The sequence below is a fragment of the Orcinus orca genome, chromosome 16 (assembly GCF_937001465.1).
Source record: "Orcinus orca chromosome 16, mOrcOrc1.1, whole genome shotgun sequence".
NCBI classification, from domain to species: domain Eukaryota; kingdom Metazoa; phylum Chordata; class Mammalia; order Artiodactyla; family Delphinidae; genus Orcinus; species Orcinus orca.
The window spans coordinates 25,542,509-25,561,196 of NC_064574.1; the positions used below are offsets into that span (position 1 = coordinate 25,542,509).

General features: G+C 37.6%; 2 protein-coding genes across 2 annotated transcripts in view; one reads left to right on the top strand and one right to left on the bottom strand.

Moving 5' to 3' along the window:
- PXMP4 (peroxisomal membrane protein 4) overlaps positions 1-18,688 on the top strand; it is a 772,061-nt gene that overhangs the window by 329,197 nt on the left and 424,176 nt on the right. The gene's annotated exons all lie outside the window — the stretch shown is intronic.
- The window catches only part of ASIP (agouti signaling protein), a 203,727-nt gene that overhangs the window by 114,661 nt on the left and 70,378 nt on the right, over positions 1-18,688 (bottom strand). Inside the window, exons 4-5 of the mRNA XM_049698941.1 lie at positions 6,083-6,132; positions 3,520-3,601 (exon numbers count right to left, since the gene is read on the bottom strand). The gene's annotated coding sequence lies outside the window, so the exon portion shown is untranslated. The remainder of the gene's footprint in view (positions 1-3,519; positions 3,602-6,082; positions 6,133-18,688) is intronic.

Genomic DNA, 18,688 nt, shown 5'->3' on the forward strand with positions numbered 1-18,688 from the left:
ATTTCTTTCACACAGATTAGCTTCACCTATTCTAGAACTTTATATAATTGGAATCATACAATATGTACTCTTCTGTGTCTGGCTTCTGTCATTTAGCATAATGTTTTTGAGGTTCATCCACAGTTTGTATCAGAAACTTCTTCCTTTTTAATTCTGAGTAGGATTCCATTTAATGGATATACCACAGTTTGTTTCTCCATTCACCTGTTGATGAACATTTGAGTTGTCCACTATAAATAAAGCTGCTATGAATATCCTTGTACAAGTCTTTTTATATACATATGGCTTCATTTCTCTTGGGTAAATAACTAGAAGTAGAATTGCAGGTGTGTAGGGTTAGGTGTGTGTTTAATTTAATGAGAAACTGACAGACGTTACCAAAGTGGTTAAATCATTTTTACACTCCCATCAACGTGTGAGATTTCTGTTTCCTGCACATCCATCCTCACCAACATTTGGCAGTGACAGTTTTTCTTTTGTTGTTGTTGTTGTTATTCTAGTGGGTGTAAAGTGGTATCTCATTGTGGTTTAATCTGTGTGTGTGTGTGTGTGTGTGTGTGTGTGTGTTTAACATCTTTATTGGGGTATAATTGCTTTACAATGGTGTGTTAGTTTCTGCTTTATAACAAAGTGAATCAGTTATACATATACATATGTTCCCATATCTCTTGCATCTCCCTCCCTCCCACCCTCCCTATCCCACCCCTCCAGGCAGTCACAAAGCACCGAGGTGATCTCCCTGTGCTATGTGGCTACTTCCCACTAGCTATCTACCTTACGTTTGGTAGTGTATATATGTCCATGCCTCTCTCTTGCTTTGTCACAGCTCACCCTTCCCCATCCCCATATCCTCAAGTCCATTCTCTAGTAGGTCTGTGCCTTTATTCCTGTCTTACCCCTAGGTTCTTCATGACATTTTTTTTTCTTAAATTCCATATATATGTGTTAGCATACGGTATTTGTCTTTCTCTTTCTGACTTACTTCACTCTGTATGACAGACTCTAGGTCTATCCATCTCATTACAAATAGCTCAATTTCGTTTCTTTTTATGGCTGAGTAATATTCCATTGTATATATGTGCCACATCTTCTTTATCCATTCATCCAATGATGGACACTTAGGTTGTTTCCATCTCCGGGCTATTGTAAATAGAACTGCAATGAACATTTTGGTACAAGACTCTTTTTGAATTATGGTTTTCTCAGGGTATATGCCCAGTAGTGGGATTGCTGGGTCATACGGTAGTTCTATTTGTAGTTTTTTAAGGAACCTCCATACTGTTCTCCATAGTGGCTGTACCAATTCACATCCCCACCAGCAGTGCAAGAGTGTTCCCTTTTCTCCACACCCTCTCCAGCATTTATTGTTTCTAGATTTTTTGATGATGGCCATTCTGACTGGTGTGAGATATCAACCTCACTGTAGTTTTGATTTGCATTTCTCTAATGATTAATGATGTTGAGCATTCTTTCATATGTTTGTTGGCAGTCTGTATATCCTGTGTGTGCTTTTTTTAATGAAATGTTTCCCATTAGAGTGGATTCTTTTTTTTTTTTTCAATTTATTTATTTTGCTTGCACCTGGTCTTGGTTGCAGAAGGTGGGCTCCTTAGTTATGCTCGAGGTCTCTTTTGTTGTGGCATGAATGTGGGATCTAGTTCCCTGACCAGGGATTGAACCCGGGCCCCCTGAATTGGGAGCATGGAGTCTTAACCACTGTGACACCAGGGAAGTCCCTAATTTGTGTTTTCTTGATGCATAATGCTGTTAAGGATTTTTTCATATGTTAATTGCCCACCTGTGCATTTTCCTTTATGAAGTGCCTGTCTCAGTTTTTATCCCTTTTTCAATTGGGCTTGTTTGTCTTTTTATTATTGAGTAGGAGTTATTTATATACAAATCCTTTGTCCTGTATGTGTATTGTGAATTATTCCTAGGCTAAGGTTTGCCTATTCATTTTCTTATCAGTGTCTTTTGAAGAAAAAAATTTTAAAAATTTGAGGTAGGAATAATTTTAAATTTATGAAAAAATTGGGAAAAATAAAAATAGTTCAGAAATTGCCTATATTTCCTTTACCTATGTTTACCTGTTAACATTTTTATCCATTTGCTTTATCATTTTCACTGTCTGTGTCTCTCTACACAGTCACACAACACATCTTGCCACACACACACACATAAACACAGTTTTTTTCTGAAGAGTCTGAGAATAAGTTGGAAGCATCATGGTCCTTTACCTCCAAATACTTCAGAGTATATTTCCTAAGAATAAGGATATCCTATGACTTAACCACCCGATGTTGATCAACTTCAGCAAATTTAGCATTGATATGAAACTTTAGTCAATTGTCCATACTCCAATTTTTTTTTTGATTTATTTTTGGCTGCGTTGGGTCTTTGTTGCTGCGCATGGGCTTTCTCAAGTTGCCGCGAGCGGGGGCTACTCTTCGCTGCAGTGCACAGGCTTCTCGTTGCAGGGGCATCTCTGGTGGCGGAGCAGGGGCTCTAGGCACGCAGACTTCAGTAGTTACAGCATGCAGGCTCAGTAGTTCTGGCTTGCAGGCTCTAGAGTGCAGGCTCAGTAGTTGTGGCACACGGGCTTAGATGCTCTGCAGCATGTGGGATCTTCCAGGACCAGAGATCGAACCCGTGTCCCCTGCATTGGCAGGTGGATTCTTAACCACTGTGCCACCAGGGAAGTCCCCATACTCTAATTTTGTTAATTGACCCAATAACGTCAATTACGGAATTTCCCCCACCTCTCACACAAGATCCAGTCTAAAGTCAGGCACTGCATTTTGTTGTCAAGTCTCTTTAGTCTTCTTTAATCTTGAACATTTTCACAGCCTTTCTTTGTCTTTTATGACATTGACATTTTAAAAAATAGAACATTCCAAAAAAACAGAAACAGTTTTCGTTTGTCTGATGTTTCCTTATAATTAGATTCAGGTTATGCATTTCTGATCAGAATACTACATAAAAGCTCTGTTCTCCTCAGAGTTTAATATCCATTAAGGCATACAATATTCATCTACCCATTATTTGTGATGTTGTGATCACCTGGTCAAGTTGTTTGATTTCTCTACTGTAGAGTTACTAATTTTTCCCTGATAACCAATAAACTATCTATGGGGACACACTTTAAGATCATGCAAATATCCTGCACCTCATAAAAATTTGCTCCTAGATTTAATATTCATTGATATTCTTGCCTGAGCTGATCTTTGTTATGATGACTGCAAAATATGACTTCACAACCTCAGTATTGCCTCTGTATTTAGCAGTAAGCACTAGACGTTCTATTGTAAGCAACAGTATGTATGTATGTATAAATGTATGTATGTATCTATTTGCTATAAGTTGGGATTCATAGATTTCTATTTTTAATTGTGTATAATTTATTACTGTCTTTAATTATTTTGGTGCTAAAATTTCAAGATATTGTCATTATGAACTCCTTCAAGCTGGCTCTTTTGCCCTCAAGACACGTGCCCATTCTTATTTTGAGTAATTCCTTACTTTATAGCATAACAAGATGTTCCAGGCTCGTCTTGTACCTCCTGTGCCCCAGGTCTGGAATCAACCATTTGCCCAAGGAGTCCTGGTTATACAAAAAAAAATTTTTTAAGTGAACATACAGTAAAATTGACTTTTTTTGTGTGTACAGTTCATTTTAACACATGTATAGATTCACGAACAGAATACAGAACAGTTCCATAACCCCAGAAAGTTCCCTCGTGCTGTTCCTTTGTAGTCCTACTCCCCACCCTGCCCTCATCACTAACTAACCCCTGGCAACCACTCTTTTTTTCTCTATCACTATAGTTTTTTGTCTTTTTGAAAATGTGATAAAAATGGAATAGTACAGTATGTAAGCTGCAACATCTGGGACAGGAGATTCCTTTCTGGCTTTTGACTATGAATGCAATGTCTTTAATAGTTATAGAAATATTGAGGTTATCTATTTCATCTTGAGTGACTTTTGTGATTTTCAAGGAATTAGTCCGTTTCATCTAAGTTTTTGAATGTATGTGCATAGTTGTTCACAGTCTTCCCTTATTATCTTTTTTTTAATTTTTATTTTTATTTTGGCTGTGTTGGGTCTTCATTGCTACTCACAGGCTTTCTCTAGATGTGGCAAGTGGGGGCTACTCTTCATTGCTGTGTATGGGCTTCTCATTGTGGTGGTTTCTCTTGTTGCAGAGCATGGGCTCTAGACGCATGGGCTTCACTAGTTGTGGCTCACAGGCTCTAGAGCACAGGCTCAGTACTTGTGGTGCATGGGCCTAGTTGCTCTGCGGTATGTGGGATCTTCCTGGACCAGGGAACGAACCTGTGTCCCCTGCATTGGCAGGCAGATTCTTAACCACTGTGCCACCAGGGAAGTCCCTCTTATTATCCTTTTTTTTTTTTTTTTTTTTGTGGTTCACAGGCCTCTCACTGTTGTGGCCTCTCCCGTTGCGGAGCACAGGCTCCGGATGCGCGGGCTCAGCGGCCATGGCTCACGGGCCCAGCCGCTCCGTGGTATGTGGGATCTTCCCAGACCGGGGCACGAACCCGTGTCCCCTGCATCGGCAGGCAGACTCTCAACCACTGCGCCACCAGGGAAGCCCCTCTCTCTCTTATTAAGAGTGTATAATCACTTTCATTACTGCTAATGGTAATTTGTATCTTTTGTCTTTGTCGGTCTTGCTAGAAGTATATCAATTTTACTCATCTTTTCAAAGAAGTGCTTTCTTTTCCTTCTTTTTTTTTTTTTCTGTTTTCAGTTTCATTGATTCCTCTCTTACCTTTATTATTTCCTTCCTCTACTTGCCTTGGATTTAGTTTGTTCATCTCTGATTTCTTAAAGTGAAAGCTTAGTTTATTCATTTGAGATTTTTCTCCTTTTCTAATATAAGCATTTGGTGCTAAATTTCCCTCTAAGCATTGCATTCTAAAATTTTTGATTTGTTGTATTATTTTTGTTCAGTAAAAATTTTTTATAATTTCACCTGAGACTCTTTGATTTTTTTTGCTGTTGTTTTTATTAATTTTTATACTTTGACTTTTTGATTATTTAGAAACATGTTGTTTACTATCCAAATATTCGGAGATTTTCCTGTTATCTTTCTGGTTTTGATTTCTAGTCTAATTCCATTATGGTCCAAAAACATACTTTGCATGATATAAACTCTTTTAAATTTGTTAAGGTTAATTTTATAGCCCAGCATATGGCCTATCTTGATTATACTTTCCATGTATACCTGATTAATTTTTCCATGTACACTTGAAAAAATATTTATTTTGCTGTTGTTAGATGGAGTAGTCTATAAATGTCAGTTAGATCCATTTGGTTGAGTTCTTCTATATGCTTACTAATTTTTGTCTAGTAGTTCTATCAATTACTGAGAAAGGAGTGCTGATACTTCAACTATAATTGTGGAGTCCCCCATTTTTCCTTTCAATTCTATCAGTTTTGCTTCATGTATTTTGAAACTCTTCTGTTAGATATATACACATTTAGGATTATTATATATTCTTGGTGAATTTACCCTTTATCATTATGTACTGACCCTCTTAATCCCTGGTAACTTTCTTTGTCCTGAGACTTTGTAGTTCTTAGTTATTATTTCTTCAAATAATAATTTGTCTCACTCCCTCTTGCAAGAGCACTGAATCACAACTAACTGCTGAACAATCATCGACAGGAATGCACTGGAACTCACCGAAAAAGATATCCCACATCCAAAGACAAAGGAGAAGATGCAATGAGATGGTAGGAGGGGCACAATCACAATAAAATCAAATTCCATAACCACTGGATGGATGACTCACAAACTGGAGAACAATTATACCACAGAAGTCCACCCACTGGAGTGAAGGTTCTGAGCCCCACATCAGGCTTCCCAACCTGGGGGTCCGACAACGGGAGGAGGAATTCCCAGAGTTGACTTTGAAGGCTAGCGGGATTTGATTGCAGGACTTCAACAGGACTCGGGGAAACACGGACTCCACTCTTGGAGGGAACACACAAAGTAGCATGTGCATCAGGACCCAGGGGAAGGAGCAGTGACCCCATACAAGACTGAACCAGACCTACCTGATAGGGTTGCAGGGTCTCCTGTAGAGGCAGGGGGTGGCTGTGGTCCACTGTGGGGACAAGGACACAGGCAGCAGAAGTTCTGGGAAGTACTCTTTGGCGTTAATCCTCCCAGAGTCCGCCATTAGCCCCACCAAAGAGCCAGGTAGGCTCCTGTGCTGGGTCACCTCAGGCCAAACAACCAATAGGGAGGGAACCCAGCCCCACCCATCAGCAGACAAGCAGATTAAAGTTTTACTGAGCTCTGCCCACCAGAGCAACACCCAGCTCTACCCACCACCAGTACCCCCCATCAGGAAGCTTGCACAAGCCTCTTAGATAGCCTCATCCACCAGAAGGCAGATAGCAGAAGCAAGAAGAAATATAATTATGCAGCCTGTTGAACAAAAACCACATTCACAGAAAGATAGAGAAAATGAAAAGGCAGAGGACTATGTACCAGATGAAGGAACAAGATAAAACCCCAGAAAAACAATGAAATGAATTAGAGATAGGCAACCTTCCAGAAAAAGAGTTCAGAATAATGATAGTGAAGATGATCCAGGCCATTGGAAAAAGAATGGAGGCAAAGATCAATAAGATGCAAGAAATGTTTAAAAAAGACCTAGAAGAATTAAAGAACAAACAGAGATGAACAATACAAAAACTGAAATGAAAAATGCACTAGAAGGAATCAATAGCAGAACACTTGAGGCAGAAGAACGGATACGTGACCTGGAAGACAGAAGGGTGGAGTTCACTGCTGTGGAAAAGAATAAAGAAAAAAGAATGAAAAGAAATAAAGACAACCAACGAGACCTCTGAGACAACATTAAACACACCAACATTCGCATTATAGGTCTCTCAGAAGGAGAAGAGAGAGAGAAAGGACCCAAGAGAATATTTGAAGAGACTATAGGCAAAAACTTCCCTAACATGGGAAAGGAAATACCCACCCAAGTCCAGAGAGCTCAGAGAGTCCCATGCAGGATAAACCCAAGGAGAAACAAGGCGAGACACACAGTAATCAAATTGACAAAAATTATTAAAAGCAACAAGGGAAAAATGACAAATAACATACAAGGGAACTCCCATAAGGTTAACAGCTGATTTCTCAGTAGAAACTCTATAAGCCAGAAGGGAGTGGCACCATATACTGAAAGTGATGAAAGGGAAGAACATACAACCAAGATTATTATACCCGGCAAGGATCTCATTCAGATTCGATAGAGAAATCAAAAGCTTTACAGACAAGCAAAAGCTAAGAGAATTCAGCACCACCAAACCAGCTCTACAATAAATGCTAAAGGAACTTCTCTAAGTGGGAAACACAACAAAAGAAAAGGACCTACAAAAACAAACCCATAACAATTAAGAAAATGGGAATAGGAACATACATATTGATAATTACTTTAAACGTGAATGGATTAAATGGTCCAACCAAAAGACACAGGCTCGCTGAATGGATACAAAAACAAGACCCATATATATGCTGTCTACAAGAGACCCACTTCAGACCTAAGGACACATACAGACTGAAAGTGAGGGGATGGAAAAAGATATTCCATGCAAATGGAAATCAAAAGAAAGCTGGAGTAGCAATACTCATATAAAATAGACTTTAAAATAAAGAATGTTACAAGAGACAAGGAAGGACACTACATAATGATCAAGGGATCAATCCAAGAAGAAGATATAACAATTATAAATATATATGCACCCAACATAGGTGCACCTCAATACATAAGGCAACTGCTAACAACTATAAAAGAGGAAATTGACAGTAACGCAATAATAGTGGGGGATTTTAACACCTCACTTACACCGATGGACAGATCATCCAAACAGAAAATTAATAAGGAAACACAAGCTTTAAATGATACAATAGACCAGATAGATTTAATTGATATTTATAGGACATTCCATCCGAAAACAGTAGATTACACTTTCTTCTGAAGTGCACACGGAACATTCTCCAGGATAGGTCACATCTTGGGTCAGAAATAAAGCCTCAGAAAATTTAAGAAAATTGAAATCATATCAAGCACCTTTTCAGACCACAATGCTATGAAATTAGAAGTCAATTACAGGGGAAAAAAACATGAAAAACACAAATACATGGAGGCTAAACAATACATTACTAAATAACCAGGAGATCACTGAAGAAACAAAAGAGGAAATCAAAACATACTTAGAGACAAATGACAATGAAAACATGACAATCCAAAACCTATGGGATGCAGCAAAAGCAGTTCTAAGAGGGAAGTTTATAGCAATACAATCCTACCTTAAGAAACAAGAAAAATCTCAAATAAACAGTCTAACCTTACACCAAAAGGAACTAGAGAAAGAAGAACAAACAAAACCCAAAGTTAGTAGAAGAAAAGAAATCATAAAGATCAGAGCAGTAATAATTGAAATAAAAACAAAGAAAACAATAAAAAAGATCAATAAAACTAAAAGCTGATTCTTTGAGACGATAAACAAAATTGATAAACCATTAGCCAGACTTATCAAGAAAATGAGGGAGAAGACTCAATAAAATTAGAAATGAAAAATGAGAAGTGCCAATGGACACTGCAGAAATACAAAGCATCATAAGAGACTACTACAAGCAACTCTATGCCAATAAACGGGACAACCTGGAAGAAATGGAAAAATTCATTGGAAGGTGTAACATTCCAAGACTGAACCAGGAAGAAATAGAAAATATGAACAGAATAATCACAAGTAATGAAATTGAAACTGTAATAAAAAATCTTCCAACAAACAGAAGTCCAGGAGCAGATGGCTTCACAGTTGTATTCTACCAAACATTTAGAGACGAGTGAACACCATCCTTCTCAACTCTTCCAAAAAACTGCAGAGGAACAAACACTCCCAAACTCATTCTACGAGGCCACCATCAGCCTGATACCAAAACCAGACAAAGATACTACAAAAAAAGAAAATTATAGGCCAATATCACTGATAAATATAGTTGCAAAAAGTCTCAACAAAATACTAGCAAACAGAATCCAACAATACATTAAAAGGATCATACACTATGATCAAGTGGGATTTATCCCAGGGATGCAAGATTCTTCAATATATGCAAATCAATCAATGTGATACACCATATTAACAAATTGAAGAATAAAAACCATATGATCATCTCAATAGATGCAGAAAAAGTTTATGACAAAATTCAGCATCCATTTATGATAAAAACTCTCCAGAAGTGGGCATAGAGGGAACCTACCTCAACATAATAAAGGCCATATATGACAAACCCACAGCAAACATCATTCTCAATGGTGAAAAACTGAAAGCATTTCCTCTAAGATCAGGAAAAAGACAAGGATGTCCACTCTCACCACTATTATTCAACATAGTTTTGGAAGTCCTCGCCATGGCAGTCAGAGGAGAAAAAGAAATAAAAGGAATACAAATTTGAAAAGAAGAAGTAACACGTCACTGTTTGCAGATGACATGATACTATACATAGACAATCCTAAAGATGCTACCAGAAAACTACTAGAGCTAATCAATGAATCTGGTAAAGTTGCAGGATAGAAAATTTATGCACAGAAATCCCTTGCATTCCTATACATTAATGATGAAAAATCTGAGAGAAAAATTAAGGAAACAATCCCATTCACCACTGCAACAAAAAGAATAAAAGACCTGGGAATAAACCTACCTCAGGAAGTAAAAAACCTGTACTGAGAAAACTATATGACACTGATGAAAGAAATCAAAGATGATACAAACAGATGGAGAGATATACCATGTTCTTGGATTGGAAGAATCAATATTTGAAAGTGACTATACTACCCAAAGCAATCTACAGATTCAATGCAATCCCTATCAAATTACCAGTGGCATTTTTTTACAGATCTAGAACAAAAAAATCTTAAAATTTGTATGGAGACACAAAAGACCCCGACTAGCCAAAGCAATCTTGAGGGAAAAAAACAAAGCTGGAGGAATCAGACTCCCTGACTTCAGACTATACTACAAAGCTGCAGTAATCAAGACAATATGGTACTGGCACAAAAACAGAAATACAGATCAATGGAACAGGATAGAAAGACCAGAGATAAACCCACACATCTATGTTCAACTAATCTATGACACAGGAGGCAAGGATATACGATGGAGAAAAGACAGTCTCTTGAATAAGTGGTGCTGGGAAAACTGGACAGCTACATGTAAAAGAATGAAATTGGAACACTCCCTAACATCATACACAAAATAAACTCAAAATGGATTAGAGACCTAAATGTAAGACCAGACACTATAAAACTCTTAGAGGAAAACATAGGGAGAACACTCTTTGACATAAATCACAGCAAGATCCTTTTGACCCACCTCCTAGAGTAATGGAAATAAAAACAAAAATAAACAAATGGGACCTAATGAAACTTAAATGCTTTTGCACAGCAAAGGAAACTATAAACAAGATAAAAAGACAATCCTCAGAATGGGAGAAAGTATTTGCAAATGAAGCAACGGACAAAGGATTAATCTCCAAAATATATAAACAGCTCATGCAGCTCAATATCAAAAAACCAAACAACCCAATCAAGAAATGGGCAGAAGCCCTAAATAGACATTTCTCCAAAGAAGACATACAGATGGCCAAGAGGCACATGAAAACTTTTCAACATCACTACTTATTAGAGAAATGCAAATCAAAACTACAATGAGGTATTTTCTCACACTGGTTAGAATGGGCATCATCAGAAAATCTACAAACAACAAATGCTGGAGAGGGTGTGGAGAAATGGGAACACTCTTGCACTGTTGGTGGGATTGTAAATTGATACAGCCACTAGGGAAAACAGTATGGAGGTTCCCTTAAAAAACTAAAAATAGAATTACCATATGACCCAGCAATCCCACTACTGTGCACATACCCAGAGAAAACCATAATTCAAAAAGACACCTGCACCCCAATGTTCATTGCAGCACTATTTACAAAAGCCAGGACATGGAAACAACCTAAATGCCCATCAACAGAGGAGTGGATAAAGAAGATGTGGTACATATATACAATGGAATATTACTCAGCCATAAAAAGGAATGAAATTGGGTCATTTGTTGAGATATGGATGGACCTAGAGACTGTCATACAGAGTGAAGTAAGTCAGAAAGAGAAAAACAAATATCGTATATTAACACATATATGTGGAATCTAGAAAAATGGTACAGAAGAACCAGTTTGCAAGGCAGAAATAGAGACACAGATGTAGAAAACAAATGTATGGACACCAAGGGGGTAAGTCAGTGGGGGGGGGTGGGATAAACTGGAATATTGGGATTGATATGCATACACTGATGTGTATAAAATGGATAACTAATAAGAACCTGCTGTATAAAAAAATAAATTAAATAAAATTCAAAAAAAATAATTTGTCTGATATTTATATAAGCCACTGGGCTTTCTTTTGAGTAGTGTTTGTCTGTTATATCTTTTTTCTATCCTTTTACTTTTAATCATTATATTTGAAATGAGCTTTTTTTGTAGACAGCATATAGCTGGGCCATTTAAAAAATACATTCTGAGAAGCTCCGTTTTAATCGATACATTTGAACTTTATACATTTAATGTAATAATGAATATGTTCGGACTTAGATCTACCATTTAATATTTGTTTACTGCTTGTTTCCTCTCTTTTTGTCCCTCTCTTTCCCCTTCCCTGCCTTCTTTTGGGTAATTTGAATTTTTTTCTAGTATCCATTTTATCTATTGTGGGCTTATTTTTTCTTTAACTCTATAGTTTTTGTGTATGTGCATGGTTGTTATAGGGATTACAGTATAAGTATTTAACTTTCACAGTGCATTTACAACTGGAGTTTTACCAGTTCAGCATAGAAACCTCACCACTATATTAGTCCCTTTACTCTCCCCCCTTTATGATGTGTTTGTCTTCTATATTACATATACATACAGAAAAAAACCTATCAGACAATATCATAATTTTTGCTTTCAACCATCAAACATTCTTTTAAACATCTTTATTGGAGTGTAATTGCTTTACATTGTTGTGTTAGTTTCTACTGTATAAAAAAGTGAATCAGCTATACATATACATATATCCCCATATCCCCTCCTTCTTGCGTCTCCCTCCCACCCACGCTATCCCACCTCTCTAGGTGGTCACAAAGCACCAAGCTGATATCCCTGTGTCATGCGGCTGCTTCCCACTAGCTATCTATTTTACATTTGGTAGTGTATATATGTCAGTGCCACTCTTTCACTTCATCCCAGCTTACCCTTCCCCCTCCCTGTGTCCTCAAGTCCATTCTCTATGTCGGCATCTTTTTTTTTTTAACTGCCCAAAAGTTGAGCTTTATTCCCCATTGTGTTACTAAATGCTAATGACTCAGGCTCAATGATAGTATTTGCATATAAAATTATTTATAAATTTTTTCTGACTTGGGTAATATTGATGTAAAATATCTTATGGTGCTATGTTGGATTTCCCTGTAGAGTTGGTAAATGTCTTTATATTTCAAATATTTTTAAATATACTTCAAGTATCACATTTTATTTCAAGTCATAAACTTATTTGCTATCAATTTAGAAGAAGGAATACCTGTTTCTCCTTTTTTTTTTTTTTTTTTGCGGTAGGCGGGCCTCTCACTGTTGCAGTCTCTCCCGTTGCGGAGCACAGGCTCCAGATGCGCAGGCTCAGAGGCCATGGCAGAAATATAAGAAGTATAATGGGATAATCAAAGATATTCACAAAATACATACACAAGAAGGTTTATCATAATATTAGCAGTTATTGACTCATGTGGTCATTACTATCTTGGCATGTTCTTTTTTTTTTAATTTTTATTTTATATTGGAGTGTGGTTGATTAACCATGATGTGTTAGTTACAGGTATACAGCAAAGTGATTCAGTTATACCCATACAAGTATCCATTCATTTTCAAATTCTTTTCCCATTTAGGTTATTACAGAATATTGAGCCAAGTTCCCTGTGCTATACTGTAGGTCCTTGTTGGTTATCTATTTTAAAATATAGTTCTTGGCATGTTCTTACAGGCTGTCAAAATCATAAAGCACCTCATCTCTTTAATGTTTCTGCTTATGAAAATAATCCTTTGAAAGTGCTTGGCTGGTCATTCTCTCAAAATGACCCCTTCATTCTCAAAGGTCTTATTTGGACTAATTTTTAGCTGTGAAGCACTTCTTAGTTAATTGAAAAGGTAATTGAAAGTAAAAACCAAGTTTGAAGCCTACTTGTGAGGATATCTCATAATTACAACATTAAATCAACATGATTTTGAAAATTACCATCACAAAGACAATTCCTATGCCCATATATTACATTTTCTCAGAAGACAAAGAATTATTACTTGAAAATGAAAACCATAAGAAATCTCAAAAATACTATTTTAAACATGAAGGCAATGCTACTAGATATTTAAATTGTATTTAAAAAGGAGAAACAGGGGCTTCCCTGGTGGCACAGTGGTTGAGAGTCCGCCTGCCGATGCAGGGGACACGGGTTCGTGCCCCGGTCCGGGAAGATCCCACATGCCGCGGAGTGGCTAGGCCCGTGAGCCATGGCCGCTGAGCCTGCGCATCCGGAGCCTGTGCTCCGCAATGGGAGAGGCCACAGCAGTGAGAGGCCCGCGTACCGCAAAAAAAAAAAAAAAAAAAAAAAGTAAAAAAAAAAGTAAGTATTGCTATAATAAAAATAATACAAACTCATTATTCAAAAATATAAACATTGAAAGAAAAGTATAAATAACGAAATACATACCATCCCCAAATTTTACCAGTCTGAGCTATCACAGTTAGAGATATTTTCTATTCTTATGATAGCAAAATTTCATCATCCACTCAGCTTCATGCCCTGAAAGATGAAGAGCTGTGTATGATCTTTCTATCTAAGCTGCGGTCTCAAGTTGAACCCCAAGAACTTCTACTCACAGTGGCTTTACATTTGTAGTTTCCAGGTCTGCTCAACTTATGTATCAGCCAGCATAGCTCAGCATTGAAGGCTATTAGTAGGAATACTCAGGATTTAAAAGCAAATAATTTATTTTTTTTCCTCAGTATTCTCTCTTTGGGGTGGGGTGGGGGTCGGAAGCTGTGCTACACGAAAATTCCACATATCATTTCTTTCTTTACTTTGGTGTTGCTTTTCAAGGTTTGGGGCACATGGTTAAGCTTTATTCCTTACTTCATTGCTACTGGAGAATTTATCACAACTGGTTTTATATTACATTATGTTGAACTCAATTTGAGGAGAAACCATTACAGATTTATCTAGGTGTGTACACATTAGGATGTCATATTCTAGCACTGTTTACCAACATCAAAAATCTTTTATCCAAGTGCATTTTATTTACATCATGCCAAGAATCCAAAAATTATCAATAATAGACATTACAAACTATCTGTCCCTGGCCCATGAAAACAATGGTAGTGTTTGAACAAACTATTACCCTAGTCAATTTTAAAAATATATCAAAGATGAGTTTATGCCAAAAACCTTATTTAAGTCAACACTTAGTCATTTCATTTATTTTTATTCTTACTTGCTGTCTGTTTAATTTTTTTTCTTGTTATGAAAACTCTTAGGATTTACTCTCTTAACAAACTTTCATATATAATATACAGCAGTGTTGATTATATTTAATCACATTGTATATTACATCCCTAGTACTTATGTATCTTACAACTGGAAGTTGTACATTTTGACTGTCTTCATCCAATTCTCATTTCTTCCCCCCACCTCTGATAACCAACCACAAATCTAATCTCTTTTTCTAAGAGTTTGCTTATGTTGGTTGTTGTTTTTTTATTCCAGATGTATTTTATTTTTTAACATCTTTATTGGAGTATAATTGCTTTACAATGGTGTGTTAATTTCTGCTTTACAACAAAATGAATGAGATATACATATACTGACATCCCCATATCTCCTCCCTCTTGCATCTCTCTCCCACCCTCCCTATCCCACCCCTCTAGGTGGTCACAAAGCACCGAGCTGATCTCCCTGTTCTGAGGCTGCTTCCCACTAGCTATCTATTTTACATTTGATAGCGTATATATGTCAGTGCCACTCTCTCACTTCATCCCAGATTACCCTTCCCCCTCCCTGTGTCCTCAAGTCCATTTTGTATGTCTCCGTCTTTATTATTGTCCAGCCCCTAGGTTCTTCAGAGCCATTTTTTTTTAAGATTCCGTATATATGTGTTAGCATACGGTATTTGTTTTTCTCTTTCTGACTTACTTCACTCTGTATGACTCTAGGTCCATCCACCTCACTACAAATAACTCAATTTTGTTTCTTTTTATGGCTGAGTAATATTCCATTGTATATATGTGCCACATCTTCTTTATCCATTCTTCTGTTGATGGACACTTAGGTTGCTTCCATGTCCTGGCTATTGTAAATAGTGCTGCAATGAACGTTGTGGTACATGACTCTTTTTGAATTATGGTTTTCTCAGAGTATATGGCCAGTAGTGGGATTGCTGGGTCATATGGTAGTTCTATTTTTCGATTTTTAAGGAACCTCCATACTGTTCTCCATAGTGGCTGTATCAATTTACATTCCCACCAATAGTGCAAGAGGGTTCCCTTTTCTCCACACCCTCTCCATCATTTATTGTTTGTAGATTGTTATTTTTTAAAAATATTTATTTATTTATTTGGTTGTGCTGGGTCTTAGTTGCAGCACGTGGGCTCCTTAGTTGCGGCAGGCAGGTTTCTTTGTTGTGGATCCAGGGCTCTTTAGTTGTGGCTCACCGGCTTCTTAGTTATGGCTTGTGGGCTCCTATGTTGTGGCTCACCAGCTCCTTAGTTGCAGCACGTGGGCTCCTTAGTTGTGGCATGCAAACTCTTAGTTGCAGCGTGCATATGGGATCTATTTCCCTGACCAGGGATTGAACCCAGGCCCCCTGCATGGGGAGCACAGAGTCTTATCCACTGTGCCATGAGGGAAGTCCCTTCTTTGTTATCTTTTTTTTTTTAACAGATCTTTATTGGAGTACAATTGCTTCACAATACCATGTTAATTTCTGTTCCACAACAAATCAGTCCTATGCATACACGTCTCCATATACCCTTCCTCTTGAGCCTCCCTCCCATCCTCCCTATCCCACCCCTCTAGGTCATCGCAAAGCACCAAGCCGATCTCCCTGTGCTATGCTGCTGCTTCCCACCAGCCAACTATTTTACATTTGGTAGTGTATATATGTCGATGCTACTCTCACTTTGCCCCAGCTTTGCCTTCCCACCCCATGTCATCAAGTCCATTCTCTATGTCTACCTCTTTATTCCTGCTCTGCAACTAGGTTCATCAGTACCTTTTTTTTCTTTTTAGATTCCATATATATGTGTTAGCATACAGTATTTGTTTTCTCTTTCTGACTTACTTCACTCTGTATGACAGAGTCTAGGTCCATCCACCTCACTACAAATAACTCAATTTTGTTTCTTTTTATGGCTGAGTAATATTCCATTGTAAATATGTGCCACATCTTCTTTATCCATTCATCTGTCAGTGGACATTTAGGTTGGTTCCATGTCCTGGCTATTGTAATTAGTGCTGCAATGAACATTACGGTGCACGTCTCTTTTTTTTTTTTTTGTGGTACATGGGCCTCTCACTGTTGTGGCCTCTCCCATTGCAGAGCACAGGCTCCGGACGTGCAGGCTCAGTGGCCATGGCTCACGGGCCCAGCTGCTCCGTGGCATGTGGGATCCTCCCAGACTGGGGCACGAACCTACGTCCCCTGCATTGGCAGGCAGACCCTCAACCACTGTGCCACCAGGGAAGCCCCAACATGTCTCTTTTTGAATTACGGTTTTCTCAGGTTATATGCCCAGTAGTGGGATTGCTGGGTCATATGGTAGTTCTATTTTTAGTTTTTTAAGGAAACTCCATACTGTTTTCCATAGTGGTTGTATCAATTTATATTCCCACCAACAGTGTAGGAGAGTTCTCTTTTCAGCACACCCTTTCCAGCATTTGTTGTTTGTAGCTTTTTTGATAAAGGCCATTCTGACCAGCGTGAGGTGATACCTCATTGTAGTTTTGATTTGCATTTCTCTAATAGGGATGTTGAGCATCTTTTCTTGTGCCACTTGGCCATTTTATGTTTTCCTTGGTGAAATGTCTATTTAGGTCTTCCACCCTTTTTTTAACTGGATTGTTTTTTGGTTTGATATTGAGCTCCATGAGCTGTTTGTATATTTTGGAGACCAATCCTTTGTCTGTTGTTTCATTTGCAAATATCTCCTCCCATTCTGAGGGTTGTCTTTTTGTCTTGTTTATGGTTTCCTTTGCTGTGCAAAAGCTTTCAAGTTTAAGTAAGTCCCATTTGTTTATTTTTATTTCCATTACTCTAGGAGGTGGGTCAAAAAACATTTTGCTGTGGTTTATGTCAAAGAGTGTTCTGCCTATGTTTTCCTCTAAGAGTTTTATAGTGTCTGGTCTTACATTTAAGTTGTTAATCCATTTTGAGTTTATTTTTGTGTATGGTGTTAGGGAGTGTTCTAATTTCATTCTTTTACATGTAGCTGTCCAGTTTTCCCAGCACCACTTATTCAAGAGACTGTCTTTTCTCCATCATATATCCTTGCCTCCTTTGTCATAGATTAGTTGACCATAGGTGTGTACGTTTATCTCTGGTCTTTCTATCCTGTTCCATTGATCTGTATTTCTGTTTTTGTGCCAGTACCATATTGTCTTGATTACTGCAGCTTTGTAGTATAGTCTGAAGTCAGGGAGTCTCATTCCTCCAGCTCTATTTTTTTCCCTCAAGATTGCTTTGGCTATTCGGGGTCTTTTGTGTCTCGATACAAATTTTAAGATATTTTGTTCTAGATCTGTAAAAAATGCCACTGGTAATTTGATAGGGATTTCACTGAATCTGTAGATTGCTTTGGGTAGTATAGTCATTTTCAAATATTGATTCTTCCAATCCACGAACATGGTATATCTCTCCATCTGTTTGTGTCATCTTTGATTTCTTTCATCAGTGTCATATAGTTTTCTCAGTACAGGTTTTTTACTTCCTGAGTAGGTTTATTCCTAGGTATTTTATTCTTTTTGTTGCAATGGTAAATGGGAGTGTTTCCTTAATTTCTCTTTCAGATTGTTCATCATTAGTGTATAGGAATGCAAGAGAGTTCTGTGCATTAATTTTATATCTTCCTACTTTACTAAATTCGTTGATTAGCTCTAGTAGTTTTCTGGTAGTATCTTTAGGATTCTCTATGTATAGTATCAAGTCATCTGCAAAGAGTGACAGCTTTACTTCTTCTTTTCTGATTTGGATTCCTTTATTTCTTTTTCTTCTCTGATTGCCAGGGCTAAAACTTCCAAAACTATGTTGAATAACAGTGGTGAGAGTGGGCAACCTTGTCTTGTTCCTGATCTTAGAGGAAATGGTGTCAGTTTTTCACTATTGAGAATGATGTTGGCTGTGGGTTTGTCATATATGGCCTTTATTATGTTGAGGTAGGTTCCCTCTATGCCCATTTTCTGGAGAGTTTTTATCATAAATAGATTAATTTTGTCAAAAGCTTTTTTTGTGTGTGTGTGTTGAATTTTGTCAAAAGCTTTTTCTGCATCTATTGATTTGATCATATGGTTTTTATTCCTTAA